General features: G+C 35.5%; 1 non-coding gene and 1 pseudogene across 1 annotated transcript; both read left to right on the forward strand.

Annotated features, from left to right (window-relative positions):
* The first annotated feature begins 16,415 nt into the window (after positions 1-16,415).
* On the forward strand, positions 16,416-16,949 carry LOC125133381 (60S ribosomal protein L10-like; annotated as a pseudogene).
* Positions 16,456-16,588, forward strand: LOC125134779 (small nucleolar RNA SNORA70). Its single transcript, XR_007136780.1, has one exon. It is a non-coding gene; the product is annotated as a small nucleolar RNA SNORA70 (small nucleolar RNA).
* Positions 16,950-18,278: the final 1,329 nt, after the last annotated feature.

Consider the following 18,278-nt stretch of genomic DNA (forward strand, 5'->3'; position numbering starts at 1 on the left):
ACACTGAAAAGTGAAATAGAAAATATAAGTATATTTAGGGAAAAAGAGAGAAAGAGCCACATACATTGTATAAAGAGAGAAATGATGAGAGCTATTGATCAAACTGTCACAGGGCAATACATGTAGATGAATCCACAATAGAGCTGGAGATTACTTGCTGGTAAATTATATCATTATAAAATCAATTCACATTTAGTTCTCTGCCATATGGTAAGATCATTTGTCTTATAACACTTGCATTTCTGAAGTCACACTTGCATGAGCGGGGAATGAAGTGGAAAGTTAGGTGAGGTGGACAGTTAAAACAATTACATAGATAATTTGAATTGAAGATATCCACTTTCCTTCATTCTAAAAATATGTTTAGATACAGTGAAAAGACTTGAAGACTTTCTGCATTCTTTAGTTCTCACACTTGAAGATGATACTTTCAGACAGTTTTTATCATACCCTCCATGATGGTATTAGGCGTTATTTCTCCAAATGTTCCCTTAGCATCTGGATATGTCCTAGCACTTTTCACTAGTTGTAATTGTCTCCATATAGGCTACATCCCATAATGAAGAGTGAGTTCTCATGGCAGATATTTGCTGATGCAATAAGCTTGTGGTTTAGAGTTGGAGAGACATAGAATTATTATTCTTATTATTATTATTTGGGTGGGCACAGGTGTGGTATATGGAAGTTCCCAGATTAGGGGTCGAATTGGAGCTGCAGCTGCCGGCCTACACCACAGCCACAGCAATGCCAGATCCAAGGTGTGTCTCAGACCTGCACTGCAGCTCATGGCAACACTGGATCCTTAACCCACTGAGTGAGGCCAGAGATTGAACCCACATCCTCATGGGTACTACTCGGGTTCATTAATGCTGAGCCACAAGGGGAACTCCAAGACATGGAATTGTAAAGACTAACTGTGCCGTTTACTGTGAAACCTTAAAAAACTTATATGAGTTCAATTAGTCTCTGTTTCTTCATCTTTATTTCTCCCAAGACATTTGTAAGGAATAAAGGAAGAAATGTACGTAATCCAAAAATAGAATGTCTGCCACAGAGTAGGTGCTCAATAAATGTTAGTTTTCTCTAACTTCATCTATTTCGATAGATGTATAATCAAATTATAAATTTATAGGAATAAACACATCCATTGACAACAAGACTGAGAAAGGTAAAAGAAATTCAAGATCCTTCCACAACCATTCTCTGTGTTTTCTCCTACTTACCTGAACCCACTGCCTTTCAGGGATTCCCTGAAAATCCTCTCAGTTACTTCAGTTAATTTGTCTTTATTATATATCAGCAAAGGATTTAACAGTTCTGGACATATCATTTTCATATTTGAAGCCTTAGGCAGACCACTCACCCAGTCTAAATTTCAATTTATTCATCTACAAAACAATTAAAACAATTCCTACTTTGACAGTGTTTGCTTGGCATGTCTCAATTAATAGACAAAGAAGATACAGCAGGAAAAGATAACCATGAGCTTAGTTCTCCTGGAGCTTAGGCATTAAGTCAACATTTGCACAAGCCATTTGCCAGAAGTACAAATCATTTCAATAATTACATGTGTCAACTGAAGAGGGTCAGATATGCATGCGTGTGTATGTATGTGTGTGTGCGTGTGTGTGTTTATGTGTGGGTATATGTGTGTGTGTGTATATAGCCTAATCTCAGAAATAGAGAGTAACAAGTGAAAGTTCTTCATAAGCTGCCAAATCTATATAAATGCAATATATGATAATGATGACAATGATGATTCCCAGCAAATCCCCTTATTTTATTTCTCCCTTTATAGCTCACATAAAAATTATTTTCTCCTATTTATCAGTCTCCATCTCTCTGCAAACATTGATTCATGTTCCTTGAGGAATAAAATCCCTTTAACATGAAATGGAGTAAGAGGCCATGCCTTTAAAGTTTAGAATTGCTTAGTATTCACTGCTGAAACAGCTCCTCTCTTTGAAATAATTCCTATTAAGTAAATTCTTATTGGTCCCACTTAGGTTTCATCACTCCTGGGTTTTTTTGGTCGGTGAGTTAGCTTCCAGAGATTTCTTACTCCTTCTCAAACTTGACAGCCAGCTTTTGTTTTTCTATCCACCTACAAATTTGCACTCTGCTAAAGCAGGATCACTCTCATTCTTTGACTCAATATTTATTTTTCAACCCAGTTATAAACATGTCACTCGACCATGATTCATCTCCTTTTGGTTTTTTTTTTTGGCTGTGCCCATGACGTATGGAAGTTCCCTGGGCCAGGGATTGAACCTATACTATAGCAGTGACCAAAGCCACTGCAGTGACAATGTGTGATCCTAACCCACTGTGCCACAGGGAACTCTTCAACTCCATTTTCAAGCCATTGACATGCCAGCTTCTCTTTCTGTCTCCTTGTCCATCTAAAAAAGTGAGATTTGGCAATTTCAGCACCAGTTATAGCTAATACCCATACTACTACCAATTGCTCCATTAGTCCTATAGGGTAGAATATTTTTATTTTAATGAAGACTATTTTAATTCTCAGTCATGCAGCCTGCTGTTTCAGAAGATGTATCTGAAGAGAGAGACTATCTATCACCCCTAAATGAACACCTCAGAAGAGATATCATAAGCCATGCTTCAGATTCAAACTTGATGCCTCTTCTTTACATAAAGAAGACAGAACCCTTCACAGCAGAGACATCCTTTGTCATCTTGGAAACAAGCAGTCCATGATAACCCAAGACTACAGACATCTAAAATATTCAGATGAGCAAAGCAATACAATTTCTTCACATTAGTTTGATTACGAAGCATGAAAATTGATGAAAGAAGGGTTAAACATTAATGTACCTAGAAAAGCACGTGCATCATGTTGTCTGAATTTCCATGAGATTTCTCATTCCTGCCTCACTCGACTGGACTTGCACAGCCTTCTTTCTCCCTCACTATTGGCCACATCAGGGACTTATTCCAGCACTTTTCCCTATGCAAAGAATGCTGCTCCAATCACACATGAGCCCCTGCTCTGCCCTACCTTCCTCAATTTCTGACATAAGGTAGGTGCTCAGTAAATAATTGTTGGGTGAAAAAAGAATCCCCAATGTATAAACAAGGAAACAGACACAGATGTTCTCAAGGTCTCAGAGAAAGTAAATGGCAGCATTCAAATCCATCTTTTTTCACATTAGGTTATGAATCCTTTGCGATACCACACCCACTAGTTGCCATAGTTCCTAATATTAAATAGGATTTTACAAGGAAACTTGTAACATTTCCTAGAATTCTAGAATTTCAGCATTTACACTAAAGTTGAGCAGTTCTAAAAATGTCGTCTGCTGAACTGTGCTTGTAGGATTTTATAATAGGTTTTTTCATCTCTTCTTACCCGGGTTTCAACAATTGTGGCTAAAATACTAATCAACTAACATATGAAACCCTCACTGAAACAGAAGAATCAATTTACATCAGTTAATTTCACTGCATATTAGGTAGGATGGAGAGGGTCTTCATGGATACACCCAGTGATCATTTCTATAGGGAATGAAAAGGCATAGGTACTTATAATAAACTTTTACTTTATTCTGATTGAAATAATCTTCAAATTTACCAAGATAGTTTCATAACCACCCTTTACATACACACACACACATGCACACACACACACACACACACACACACACACACACACATTTCAACTCTGCAATAATTATATGTCTTATAAAAGGAATAAAAGAATAGAAAAAAATGGGTACTATTTAAACTGGTTGGAATTTTTCTATTGGTTACAAAAGGACACATATTCATTTTAGAAATTTAGAGGACAAAGAACAACAAGAAGAAGAATCACCAAAATAACATTACCCCACAAAGTTTTGAAATACATATTTCTAGTCTTAGCCATAGATATGTCAAAATTGATATCTTACTTTTTTTACAAAATGAAAATCACATGTGTATAATTTTTGGACTAGACTACACAGAAGGAACTTTTTTCCAAATCTATAAATATTCTTCTGTATTATTATTTTAGTGATTGGAAAAATTATGTCATATGAATATATCATATTTTGTCAAAATATCAACTATAGGTCATTAAGATGTTTCTGGTTTTTGCTATTACAAATAAAAAACATTCATGAGCACAGTTTTTTCTCTACCTCAGATACTCTTACAATACATTTCTAGAAAGTAAATTATTATATTAAATATTAACATTTAAAAATATTTGTGACATATTACTAAATTACTGAAGGAAAAGTTATACCATTTTCTTCCTGGTACATTTTTAATTCTTTTACATTAAAAAATTTGGAAAGGCAAAGTTTCCAACTCTAAATCTTCCTTGTCCATTGCCATGTCTCCACATCCAGTGTAGAGTCAGTAACATGTAAGTTGTTCCATATGCATTTGATGAATTATTGAGTGTTGAGTGAGTAAATGAATGAATGATAAATGAAGTGGGTAGAGTAAGAGAGTAAATCTTTCTAAACAAGAAAACCATTTTTCTTCAAAGAATATGCTGGAATCAGTTATTTTAGCCATAAAAGGAGAAATGTCTTCGTCACCGCCCTGGCGACAGAAAAATTCTATCAAAACATGACTATTTTGTTTCATCTCCTTTGTTGACATGTAACATCTTTATGGATCATTAATTTCTTCAAGTTTATCAATGATTATTCCCAAACTTGCTTCTTCAATATTTTGTTTTGTTTATAATTTCTGATGTTTTTAATGAAGTGTGGTTGATGTACAGTACACATCATGTACAACTGGTAACCACTAGTTTGTTCTCCAAGTTTCTTGTTTTTTATATTCATTTGTTTGTTTTATTTTTTTGAATTCCACATATAAGTAATAACATACAGTGTTTGTCTTTCTCTGTCTGACTTATTTCATTAAGCAGAATACCCTCCAGGTCCATCCATGCTGTTACAAATGGCAAAATCTCATTTCTTATGGCTGAGTAATATTCCATTATATATATATATGTCCATTCATCTGATGTTGGATACTTAGTTGCTTCCATATCTTGGTTATTTGATTATTGTAATTAATGCTGCTATGAATATGGGGGTATATATATCTTTTCACATTCATGTTTTTTCTTCTTCAGGTATACATTCAGAAATAGAATTACTGGATCATATGGTAACTATAATTCCAGTGGCTTTTTTGTTTGTTTGTTTTGCTTTTTAGGCCATACCTGCAGCATATGGAAGTTCCCAGGCTAGTGCTGAATTGGAGCTACAGCTAAGGCCTACAGCACAGCCACAGCAACACAGGATCCAAGCTGCATCTGCAACCTACACTGCAGCTCATGGTAACACCAGATCCTCAACCCACTGAGTGAGGCTAGGGATCAAACCCGCCTCCTCATGGATACTAGTAGGGTTCATTTCCACTACGCCACAGCAGGAACTCTTTGTTTTGTTTTTTAATCAATAAATGGCACCACTGTGCCTAATTACATAGACTCCAGATTTAAAAATCATTCTGCAAACCATCTGTGCCCATCTTCATTTTCAATTAATCACTCAATCCTATCAATTTTACCTCCTAAATGTCTCTCATTTCTGTTATTTTCACTGATTTTAGTGCTTCCAGTCTAGTACAAGATTCTATTGTTGATTCTCTGATTTACACAAATGAATCATTTCCCACTTTGTCTTCGTTACTTACTCTACTCATTTTCAATCCTGAAGAATATTCACATTGCATGCAAAGCAATTTTTTGAAATGAAAATGTGGCTATGTCCATCTTTGTTTAAAACTCTTTTATGTCTTATTGTTCTTAACATAAAGACCCTAACCTCTGCATACTAGTAGGAAGCAGGGCAGAGTTGGGGACTCCCTCCCTGGCCCACAGTGCTCTTTAACTCTGTCCTCCTGAGACTCTGGCCTTCTTCAAGCCATCTGCTTCAGGGTGTTTGCACAGGCTGCTTCCTATACCCACAGCATGGATTTCCATTCACTTCTACCTTCTCTTTTATTCATACTCATGCATTTTTTTAGGGATCTGTTGAATTTAGTGTCTGAAGGAAGATTTTCTAACACCAGACTCTGTCAGATTCCTCCAGTTACTCTTCTAACATACCTCACTTTTCTTGTTACCCTTTAGCTAAATTGCAACTTAATAACTATTTATGTAATTGATTGTTTTGTCTATGTGCTCTGCTTGGATATGAGCTTCAGGAGGACCAGGACTAGCCTGTCTTTTTCACTCCAGCTCTGGTTTACATAGTTGAAACTCAATGAACATACATTTAATGAAAGAAAGAATGAATAAATGATGAACAAGTGAGAGAAATTTGGAAAGAAAGCTGGGCAAGTAAGTGTGATCAGTTTCAACTAAATTATTTTTTTAAATAACATTTCGCTTTGGTAAGACCAAAAAAAAAAAATACATCACCTTTAGCTATTAGAGTTTGGATACTCTGTCAGTCCCCAGTGTGTATCTCATTAACAGACCTCTTACCAAAGAAACAGCTTTTTCCAAGCTGCATTTTGAGCATAGGGACAATTTGCTGTTGATGCTTTTGTTATTTCACTGTAACCCTAAGCTTCTGGATTCTAAGTGATATCCACTCCAGGCACCTAGAAATCTGACTGTAACATTGCTTGCACATCACCTCATGACCTTTGCTCAGCCAGTAAATTGAAGTTTTATGTCCCCAGAGTTCAGTTGGAATAAACTGGAAAATAGAGTTTTTTTTCACTATTAGTTCCAACCTATCTAATCTCCTTGCTCAAGGGATTCACCTCAGCTCAATTATCACATCCAGAAGAAGATATAAGTCTTACCTAGTTGTTCATCAGCTAACAATTTCCAATGGGGTCATTGATACCCACCATCCAGGGCCACTGACCACTCAAGCTTACAGGAACCCAAAGGATTATAAAGTCCTATGAGGTGTGAATTGTGCCTTTTTATGTTCATAAGTTAACTTTCCCTGGCCTCTCAAATAATAGTTGCCATGGCAGCTGGTTGACAAAGTGGATTGATACTTTTATCTCAGGAATATAACATAATTATTTAATGTCTTAGATTGGATTCAAACCAAATTTTCACTCTGTCCATATGTAACTAGAAACATGTACTAGTTAGAGAGACCCAATAGTCAGTGAAAAGATTGAAAGTATGTTTAGGCTTAATATCATTTAGCATAAAGATAATTTTTTTATTGAAGTATAGTTGATTTACAATATTCTGTTAGCTTTAAGTGGATAGCATAGTAGTTCAGTGTTTTTGCAAATTATACTCCATTGTAGGTTGTTATAAGATAATGGCTATAATTCTCTGTGCAGTACAGTGTATACTTGCTGCTTGTCTATTTTATACACAGTAATTTGTATTTGCTGACCCCAAGCCTTTAATTTGTACCTCTCGAGATATCGTTTTTATTATTAGTCCCTCAAAATAAAGTCAGTCAACAGATTTATTTAGATTTAACCAGTAACCAGACCATAGGTTCTGTTTCCAGTCTACACAACAGAAATGTTTTGTACAATCATCACATGTGTAGTATAGCTTTGTTTTCCTAATAGTGACTCTCAACTAAAGTTCAGACAATATCACGTGGTCCATCTCTGCTCCAAGAGTCACCATGTGAACAAGACTATTTGACTGCAAAGAATTCAGCAGCAAGCAAGGAGGTAAACAGCAAAGGAACCAAGAAAGATAGAAAAACACTCTCTCCCAGCCCCAGACTACAAGTCACTGTTAAAAACTGAGCATGTTTCTCATATTCTAAATCAGCAGGGTATACAACAAAACATCAGACTTGGGAAACCAACATCTTCCACCTATTACAGCATAAAGGGAAACATCTTCCTATAATCCAGTAAAGCTTCACTACAATGATACAACGCCTTTGTTGCTTTGATTCAATTGTACATCTCTGTTTTTATTCTAACATTTTTTTCTTGAACACATCTTTTTTTTTTCCATTCATTAAATAAATACCTACTTAATAGAAGCAGGATCTACAGACTCTCTATATCTTCCTAGCACCCAGAACAGTGCCAGGTACATACTTAATGCTCAAGAAGATATTGGTATAATTATTTTATTTTACCCAAGTTTTGAACCAATGTGGTTATACAGTAACATGACAAGGTAGAATGTAAACTTTTTGCTGCTTTTAGATTTATTACTCTCCTTTCTGCCTAGAATTCCTGTCTGCTCCTCTTTCATTTGGCCAGCTCCCTGGCCATACTTCAACTGAGTGTCACTTCCTGCACATAAAATCTTCCTTGATATCTACAAGGCAAAGCAGGCCAACTCTTATGTCCCTGCAACTCCCTAATCATTCATCTTTTAGCATTTATCAACAAAATAAAAATTACTTGTTAGTGCATTTCTTTCACTCAGGATTATGGATCTGCTGGGTGCAGAAGTATCTTTTTTTTTTCATCTTGGAATTGAATTAAAAAGACTGTTTAATGTTAGAAATAAATTTTTAATGAGTCAAATCAAGGAAAGAAGATGATATGCTCTGATAGTAATTTCCGTTAAAGTGTAGATATTCTTTTTCCTCTTCTTTTTGTTTTTATTTAAATCCTCCAAATTTTGTAACTTTACTCTAAATACTAAATACTTCCTTTGTAATTTCAATATTTTCATAACATTACTTTTGCTAATTAGCAAAACTCTCCTTAAAAACAAATGCCTCATGTGATGCAGGAATTTAGTTAAAAATCAGAATAATAAAAACTGACAAGTACATCACCTCAATCATTGACAATAGGTTAAAACAAATTCCTGAAGAGAAACAAAAGTAACTTTTCCCATAGCCTTTTATTACATGTTTTAATTTAGTTTATTTCAAATATAGCTTTCTTTAATACAAAATTTTTTGTGAAACTCAAATTTCTCATACTACAGTTCAATAAACAAGACATAAATTTTATATTCTGAATGTTTTTATTTTCCCACACTCTCTAAAACATGACAAAAATAGAAGTGTGCGTGTGTGCGTGCACGTGTGTGTGTGTGTGTATGATTGTGAGTCTCTCATCTAGGGTTTTTCAAAACAATTTCTGAATGCCTCATTACTTTGTAAATAATTCTTTGCAGTTCAGGCTTTCATGAAAAATCCTAAGGTTGTATAGAATAATAGATTTTTTTTTCCCACATTGGGCTCTAATGATGTATTTTCAAGACTTTTGATGTCTTCTGATTATAAGCTTCACCTCCATGTTGAAGTTTACTCAAATCTTCTTTAATGCCTAAGGATTCCTGGCAGCTTATATTTGTATGTATAAAAGATAGGCCAAATCTCCGTGGGAGAACATTCAAAATAGAAACAAATGTACCCTTGCTTACTTTATGCATTAAACATTTTTTCTCCAAATATTTCAGGAATAAGAGTTTTTAAAAAATTAATATTCTTAGTATTTTAAAATAATGTTCTTTAGCTAACTATTAATTTTGCATAGTCTAGCAATTTAACATTCTTAGAGATCTGGCATCTTTATAAATTCCCTTCTATCCTTCTCCTATGAAATCTTTTTCCAATCAAATCCTATGAAATCTTTTTTTCTGATTACAAATTAATTTACATTCCATGGTTTTAGGTAAAACTAAAAAGCCCCCAAATTTTAAATTAATAAAAGTCTCAGCAAATAGTGCATACCTTTATTAGTTAAATTTGAATTAACACAGATATAGTCATTCAATGTTTTTTCAGAACAAAGAAGAAAACCTAAATTGCTTTAAAATAGTCAGGGCCACATGAGGACTGATGCTGTTAAAAACTAGAAAAGTTACATTAATTATAATGAAACCTGAATACAAACATCTGGAGTTGCTCAACAGATGTGTAAGGAATGTGGATTTTGCACCTGGGCATGAGTATTTTCACTTATGTGACTCATTATGGTGAATGTTAGCTCTAGGTCCTGTGCTCATAGATTACTGCCTATTAATGGCACCCTACAAATGCCATCCCTAGCTGGGAGGGAGGACCTCCATGTGCCACTGTTCACAGTTTTCTAGGTACTCTTCCATTAGTCTTCAAACATGATCAGATAAATCCAGTGTCCTTATGACAGGTTTTCATTTCAGGACTCAAGAACATAATGGCCTAGAATCTCTCCCTTGCCATCTTTAAAATCAATAATCTTAAAACAATCTTATTAGTCCCTTCTGGGCAAATCCAAATCTATATTCCAGCTGGAGTCAAACAACCACATAATACATACCACACAGACACAGACACACACACACACAAACACACACCCCATACACACAAATTTCTCACCACAATTTCTCCTTGTGTGGCAACATGGCATTTTGTACTGTGTTAAACAATGCAGTGGTCACTGACATTCCCCGTAGTCAGCTATGAAAAATCAGAGGCAGGAGTTTAGAGCTCTTCTATACAATGAGCTGATGGTCTATGATAACATTGTGATAGAACAAGGTGCTGGACTCAATTCATGAGTAAGTACTATGTAAATGCTAGCTTAGTCTTAATATCATTAACATTTTTACTATTAGTTCCATAATGTGTACTCAGTTGACATTTAAACACCATAAATGAAGGTCAACCATAAATAGATTTTTTTCAATAGTAAAAATTACTGTACCATACCATCCCAGATTGGTTGAATCCACATCTGTGCCACCATAGATAAGGGAGGAACCATGTATACGGAGGGTCAACTATAAATTATAGGCAAATTTTCATCTTCATGGTGGGTGGGAACTCCTACCCATTCATGTTGTTCAAGGATCAACCGTCTATGTATATATTTACATAGTACAATGTGTAATGGGTTAGTTAGACTTGGTTAAGTGAGTCAGTTAGATTTGGTTTCAAATCCTTGCTCTGCTACATACAAACTGGTGACCACGGGCAAGATGCTTTATTTCTCTAAATTGCTATAGCTACTATGAGACAATGTTTCAAGGTGCTTTACCCATGTCTGGCACAATAGTGATGATTAGGATTATAATGGCAATGCTAATTCAGACAAATTAAAGTCACGTAAATAGAACAGATTAAAATGTCAGTAAACTAAGGAAAGTTATCTTTCCAGGTAGAGAAATAATTTGTAAGAAAGACATTAAGAAGACTTACATTTCTTTCAAACTCGATATTATAATTCTGTAGAAGTAGATGAAGTGACTCTGTCATTTAGAATTATTGTAGCTGAAAGAACAAGAGACAAAGAAAATATATATGTACTGTTTTATGAACAAAACATGCAAATATCTAAAAGATCTTTCAAGATTAAAAATAGTTCAACAACTCAAAGTTAGTATTTTCAAAAAGATCTCAACATAAAAATGCTTTGCCTCTAGGTCTCAAAAAATAGATTTTGCTATTCCTCCATTTGGAGTTTGTTTTGAGGCATAAATATAGACTTTGAGTTTGCTCATAATGGTCCTTGTTCTCTGAGCCCTGAATTTTTTCCCCTGACTGGTGAAGTTTTGCTTATCATATTTTTATACCCCATAAACACGTATGCTTCCACACTGATTACATTTTTAGTCAGTCAATATATTACTTTAAGTAGTCACTGGCATATACGACAATTTTATCAGATACTCTTTCTAGTAATAACAAAATACATGTAACAGCCTAACTCAAAGGGAGATGTGTGCAACTTACACAAGCTATCAAAATTTAAAATATAAAACCAAAAAACAGAGTCTCAGCCACCAAAATGGCAAAGACATTAGTTATATATATACATTTCCAAGGATTAGACCAGAATTCTCAGTTCCTATCTGGAAGGGTGACCACAAAGTAAGGAACATAATTTTGAAATAAGGAAATTTTCCCTTTACTGTTCTTCACTTTGTAGTCTATATCTTTTTTTTTTTTTTTCCTAGGGCCCAACCTGCAGCATATGGAAGTTCCCAGGCTAGTGGTCAAATTGCAGCTACAGCTGCAGGCCTACACCACAGCCACAGCAGTGAGGGATCAGAGTTGCATCTGTGACCCGCACCACAGTTCACAGCAATGCCAGATCCTTAACCCACTGAGTGAGGCCAGGGAGTGAACCCACCGAGTCATGGATACGAGTCCGATTCATTTCCACTGAGCCACAAAGGGAACTCCCTCTATATCTTTTTAAATTCCTTATCTCCTGTACAGAAGGCTGTGCTCGGCCTCTTATTTACTAAAGACCATTCCTAATATAAGTCTGTTGGCAGCACTGCCTTCTCTGAAGAGTGTCCAGGCTACAGGGATCTGTATGAACCACACATGGGTCACGTGTTCCTTGCCTTTACAAAGTGATTGCTATACAACCGTAGATGACTTTAAACCAGCAGTGCTGTTTATATCACAGGTCAACAATCTTAGGCCTGTGGGTCAAATCTAGACCATCTCTTTATGCAATTAAAGTGCCATTGGAACCCAGCCATATCCATTCACTTATGCATTGCCTATGGTCTCTTTCGCACTACAGTGACAGAGTAAGCAGGCACGACAGAGGTAAAATACCTAGCCCACAAAAGGTGAAATATTTATAATTTGGTCGTTTATAGAAAGTTTACTTACTTACCCTAGGCTATAACTACATTTGAATCACTCAGACCACGGCCTCTAACTGCAGCTTCATTTTATGCCTCCCAGACTGCCTCAAGATGGGGCTCTGATGGCCTCAGCTTTGGCACGCTTACCCCATCTTCTGTTCTGACTTCCTGCTTGCCCCTTCAATTTGTCCTCTGAAAGGACTCCTTACTCCCTACAACCCACCTGGCTCTTCTCTTCAACTGCAATGCCCAGCACACCCCTGAGACCAGGACAGCTCCACTTCATGTCAGCCATGCCTGCCTGGTCCAATCTGGCTTCTACTCCTCAATTTTGATGCATAAAACGTATTGCTTTTCCACTCACCCATTCTCTCAAATAAGACCTCTTACTGATATGCCTGAATGTTAATGCCTTCAGTCTCCAGAGTAACAGGCACAAATGTAGAAAAACATTGCCCTGTCTAATCTTCCCTCCATGGAGAATGTTTTTCTGCTTTCAAACAATAGCCAGGCTCCAAGCGGTTGAGTTACTTTTCCAAAGAAGAAATAAAAATCTAAATTTCTTTAACTCGTGGAGTTCCTCTAAGAAGAGTACATTTAGAGGTAGATGTAGAGTACATTTCTGTTGGCTAAAAAAAAAATGTCTTTTTTCCAAGGCTACCTGTGCCTCCCTCATTCATCATGGTGTTCAAGCTATTGCCATATTTCTACAAATCATGGTGCTTTTTATATCAGAGAGAAATACATTGAGGCCTATAAGCAGGAAACTGTTATTTGTACAGTCATTCATTTTGTTGAGGTTTGAGCTGTTTTTAGCTAAAAACATATTCGTTTCTGGTAAACTCACCTTACTTTATATACTAGTGCCTGTGAAAAAGACAACATGCTTGAATTTCACAAGTCTCTGTGAGCTATATAGAAACTATTTTGCATTGCTTGGTGGGGGGTTTTGACCTCAGTCAACATTTTCTATAGAAGGGTGAGTGTTAGAAGTGAAAAAGCCCAGGAGTCTTACTGAGGCTCATGAATGATTACCATGACCTATAAATACAACCTGATTAATGAATCTTCGAAGAGCCATTCCCTGATCCCTCTCTTTAGACATGACATTTACTGCCAGATAACAACTTCCTTAAAAGTTTCACCAAAACTTGGAGGAAAAAAAGACAGGGCATAAAAGGGCTTTCATTTTCAGTATTTATCTTTTTTGAGAGTTATCACCAGTTTGTTCAATGGCTACTCTGTTTGCCTACAGAGCCTCTACTCTAACAGTATCTCATTCATTATTTATAAAGCACATTAGGATACTTTGAGTGAGGAAGATGCTACAGAAAACCAATTCTCCTCTTCTTGTTGTGTTAATCCTGGATTAAAATTAATGAATTTTATAGCAGAAAGAAAATGAAATAATACATAAAGCATATTAGGCAAATACAATAGAATCCAGAAAATTAATTTTTAATACATTTCACTTTGCAAATTCTTGGTTGAGTGTGATGTGCTATCCACTTTTAATCTGATATTTCTATAGACCTTGAGGCAAAAAATATTACAGTATATGGTCTGTCTTCACTAACCTAGCAATAGTGAAACTGTCCAGAAATGAAATATGGCTTTAACCACAACAATGAATCAAACTGCCTCAAGTCATCATGCGTACCCTTTATTCCTATAATACCTGTGTTCTGTACTTTCCCATCTGACAACATCATGTTCAAGTTATTAGTGTTGGAGGTTATTTTACAGCATTAGACCCATGCCATAAGAAACAAAATCTAAGCCCACCAAGTCTTGCTTAAATAAACCTTTGGAGCAAATATTGTTAAATATAGGTAGGGAGAAAGTATAGGCAAGAGCCAAAATAAGAGGTTTCACCCAGCATGTAATTTTCATAGGACACAGCACTTTTTTTGCAAAGCTGTACTGCTAGTATGGCTTGGGGTAAGGTGGCTTTGCCACTTTAGGCATCATTTCTTTTCATCTGTAATGTAAAGAGTGGATAAGAAGAGCGCTGTGATGAGAATACACAGCACTGTTGTGATGATTAGACAAAGATGTCTCTCTCTGGGTAGATGCAAATCTTAAGAACACAGGCTGCTTCAAATTAGAAGGCACTCCTTATGCTAGGAGGACAGATATAACGCTAGATCAGAGTAAAAGTCTTCTTCAACAGGGTGGAAATTTGGTTTTATTTTTTCTCTCTCTGCTTTAGCTGGACACTTTTATGCAAAGAATGACCTGCAGAAGAAACACATATGGTAGCATTGGATAAGAGTTGAAGAAGACAAGCTTCTATTTTTTTCATCTCTCCCAACATCTATGCATTTTATGACAATAATATAGAAGTATAGTGTTCAGGACAAGAAAATTTATGATCATAACAGATGTGGAAAACTTCTGTGTACCACAGAATATACAGTGATAACTTAGTGTTTTCATCTCTACATGGTGTACAGTGATGATGGTCACCAAACCATACCATATAAAGGGAATGGATAAAGGGACTGGAAATTCTCAGTATGACAAAGGAATGGCTAAAAGAAGAGAGACAGAAGAAACAAAATAAGAAGGTATCTCTCTCTCTTTTGTTTTTTTTTTTTTGTTTTTCTGGATACAATATAACTAAGAAAAAATTTTTCATAGAACTATTCAAGCAAAGGTTAAGTTAATTTCAGAAACAGCAAGCTGCAAATGATTAACAGCATTCAAAATCATAATGGATGGTCACTGGCATGGAATATTTTAGAAGAAATCTATTGACTCAAAGGAGACCAATATCATGCAAATGCTATTTAACATTATGATAAACACAAAGGTTTTACAACATAAAAATTGTACTCCACAATGTTTTTTGAACACTTGCCATGTGGCAAGTTCTCTACCATCTGCTGGGAGAATGGAGATAGACAAGGATTAGTTTTTGTGTTTTTTTTTGTCCTTTGTTTTGGTTTGGTTTTTTTCTCAAGCTACAACAAAACATGAAAATAAATATGTACACAATTAAATACACTATCAACATAAACAATATCATCACTTTTTAAAATAATACATCAAAGAAGGCTTCTTGAAGTAGGTTACATTTGATTGAATCCTAAAGGGAAAACTGGGCCAGAATTCCCCCAAATTTCAATAATGAGAAAGAAGAGATTGCCTGACAAAGCTATGAGGTTTCCTAGGAAGGAGACTACAATTTAACATTTAACTTGACAAATTCACCTTTTGCCAGTAGTCAGTGAACAAAACCATTCACTGTCCCACTAAATTGGCATTTACAGCCACCCTACACAACAACAGAGAATATTCATCCTTTTCCAGTGCACTCAGAAAATTTGCCAAGATAGACCATATGCTGGGCCATAAAGGAAAACTTAATATATTTTAAAATATTCGAGTTACTAAAAGTATGTACTGTGACTACAAAGGAATAATTTAGAAATCAAAAATAGAAAGATCTGTGATAAATTTCCAAATATTTTCAAATCAAATAGCATACTCTAAATAATGATGTTAAAGTGAAAGATTAAAATTATTTTTGTATGAATGCAAATTAAAACATCATACATTAAAATTTGTTGGATGTGACTCAAGCAGTACTTAAAAGAAATTTTATAGCATTTATTCTTATAATGAAAAAGAAATTTTATAGCACTTTTTCTTATAATGAAAAAGAATAGGATCAAATCAATGTCCTTAGCTTTTGCCTTAAGAAACTAGAGAAAGGAGAGTAAATTAACCTCAAAGTAGGTAGGCAAAAAGAAATAAAAATAGTTGTGAAATTAATGAAATAATTGTTTTAAAAAAACAGAAAAAAATAAAAGAGAAAATTGGTAGCACAAAACAAAGATTCTTTGACATCAGTAAAACATAAAACACTAGCCAGCCAGACTGATCAAGAAAAAAAAAAGAAAAACGAAAATATTGCAATATAAAATTGTAAAAAATGATGCTGCTATGGATTTTCCAAATATTACGAGGGTATTTTGCAGCCAGGTAAGCTGACCATGCTCTTCCCCACGAGGGCCTGGTGTGCAATGGCTGCAAACAGCAGTCTCCTCGGTAGTGTATGCAGCCTGTTGCCTGTATAGGTTGCCCTAAGGGACCTTGGAGACAGCTCTTTTCAGTAGACATTCATGACTGGCATGCTGTCCCCAATCCAGGCTCCAGACATGTATGCCTGGTGCCTTTGGAAAGCCTCAGGGCATGGCGGCCCGGGTCCACACTGGCCAAGTCATAATGTCCATCCGCATCAACCTGCAGAAAAAGGAGCATGTGATTGAGGCACTGCACAGGGCCAAGTACAAGTTCCCTGGCCTCCAGAAGATCCACATGTCTACGAAGCAGGGGATTTACTAAGTTCAACACAGATGAATTTGAAAACATGGTGGCAGAAAAGAGGCTTATCCTGGATGGCTGTGGAGCCAAATTCATCCCTAATCTCCGCCCCCTGGACAAATGGCAGGCCCTGCACTCATGAGAGCCTTGGTGACGTTGTCCCTTCCTTAATGCTCACCAATAAATCCTACTTTCCTGTCAAAAAAAAAAAAAAAGCAAATACTACAAGAATATTATGGGGAGTTCCCTGGTGGCTCAGAGGGTTAAGGATGTGGCTTTGTCACTGTTGTGGTGAAGGTTTGATCCCTAGGCCAAGAACCTCTGCATGCTATGGGCAAGGACAAATTTTTTTTTTTTTATCTTGTATGAAATAATCTAATCCTTGAAAGACACAAATTACCAAAGCTTATTCAAGAAGAAAGAGATAGGATGGATAGCCCTATATTACTCAAAGAAATTGAATCAGGAGTTAAACATCTTCCCATGTAGTCTGCAATTTAATATTTACTTTGTCAAGTTGATTGTTTTCCAGGGGTCTGAACTTCAGGTTTGCAAATTAATAAAAATAGGTCTTATCACTGTTCAAACATTGAGAATGTCAATTTACACTAAACAATTTCGTTTGGAGTAGAATCTTGAGTTACCTTTTCCAAAATAAACTACAAAAGAAGCCATATTGTTAGATTTCTTGGTGAGAATAAACTTAGAAAAAGTTACTTTAGAATTCAAATGATACCTGTCTCTCCAGAATAGTACAATTGCTGCCTGGAAGATGAAAAAATCAAGTCAGCCTAGGAAACCAGCTTTGCCTCAGAAATTTACTGGGCTCTCGAAACATTTGCCTTTGTGATTGTCTTCTTCTGTATTTCCAAGATTTAAAATATCCCTTCTGGTAATTATATTCTTTCTTTTAGATAGATTTGTATTTTTATCAAATACAAATATTTTTAAAATATCCCTTCTGGTAATTATATTCTTTCTTTTAGATAGATTTGTATTTTTATCAAATACAAATATTTTTAAAATATCCCTTCTGGTAATTATATTCTTTCTTTTAGATAGATTTGTATTTTTATCAGATAAGGACAAGTTGTGTAATCTCTGCACTATTGAAATTTGGGGCTGGATATTTCTTTACTACAGGGGTTGCCAAGTGTATTTTACCATGTGTATGAGCATCTCTGGCCTCTACCTATTAGAGTAATTCTCCATAAAGTTGTGAGACACAAAAATGTCTTAGACATTCCTAAATGACACTTTGGTAGCAAATATTTTCCCTTTGGAGAATCACTAATTAAGGGTCAAGTATTGCTACTGTGGGAAATGGTCCATACTTTAAAGAACCTTTATCGCTTTCTTCATTATCATGCATTATGTTGATTTCAGAGTTCCAAACTCTGAGAACAATTTTTTTAAATTTTCTTATCCTTGTCCTCCGTGTTTCAACAAGAAGTAAGAATTTTCCTGTATA

Source organism: Phacochoerus africanus, chromosome 8 (genome assembly GCF_016906955.1).
Source record: "Phacochoerus africanus isolate WHEZ1 chromosome 8, ROS_Pafr_v1, whole genome shotgun sequence".
In the NCBI taxonomy this organism is placed as follows: domain Eukaryota; kingdom Metazoa; phylum Chordata; class Mammalia; order Artiodactyla; family Suidae; genus Phacochoerus; species Phacochoerus africanus.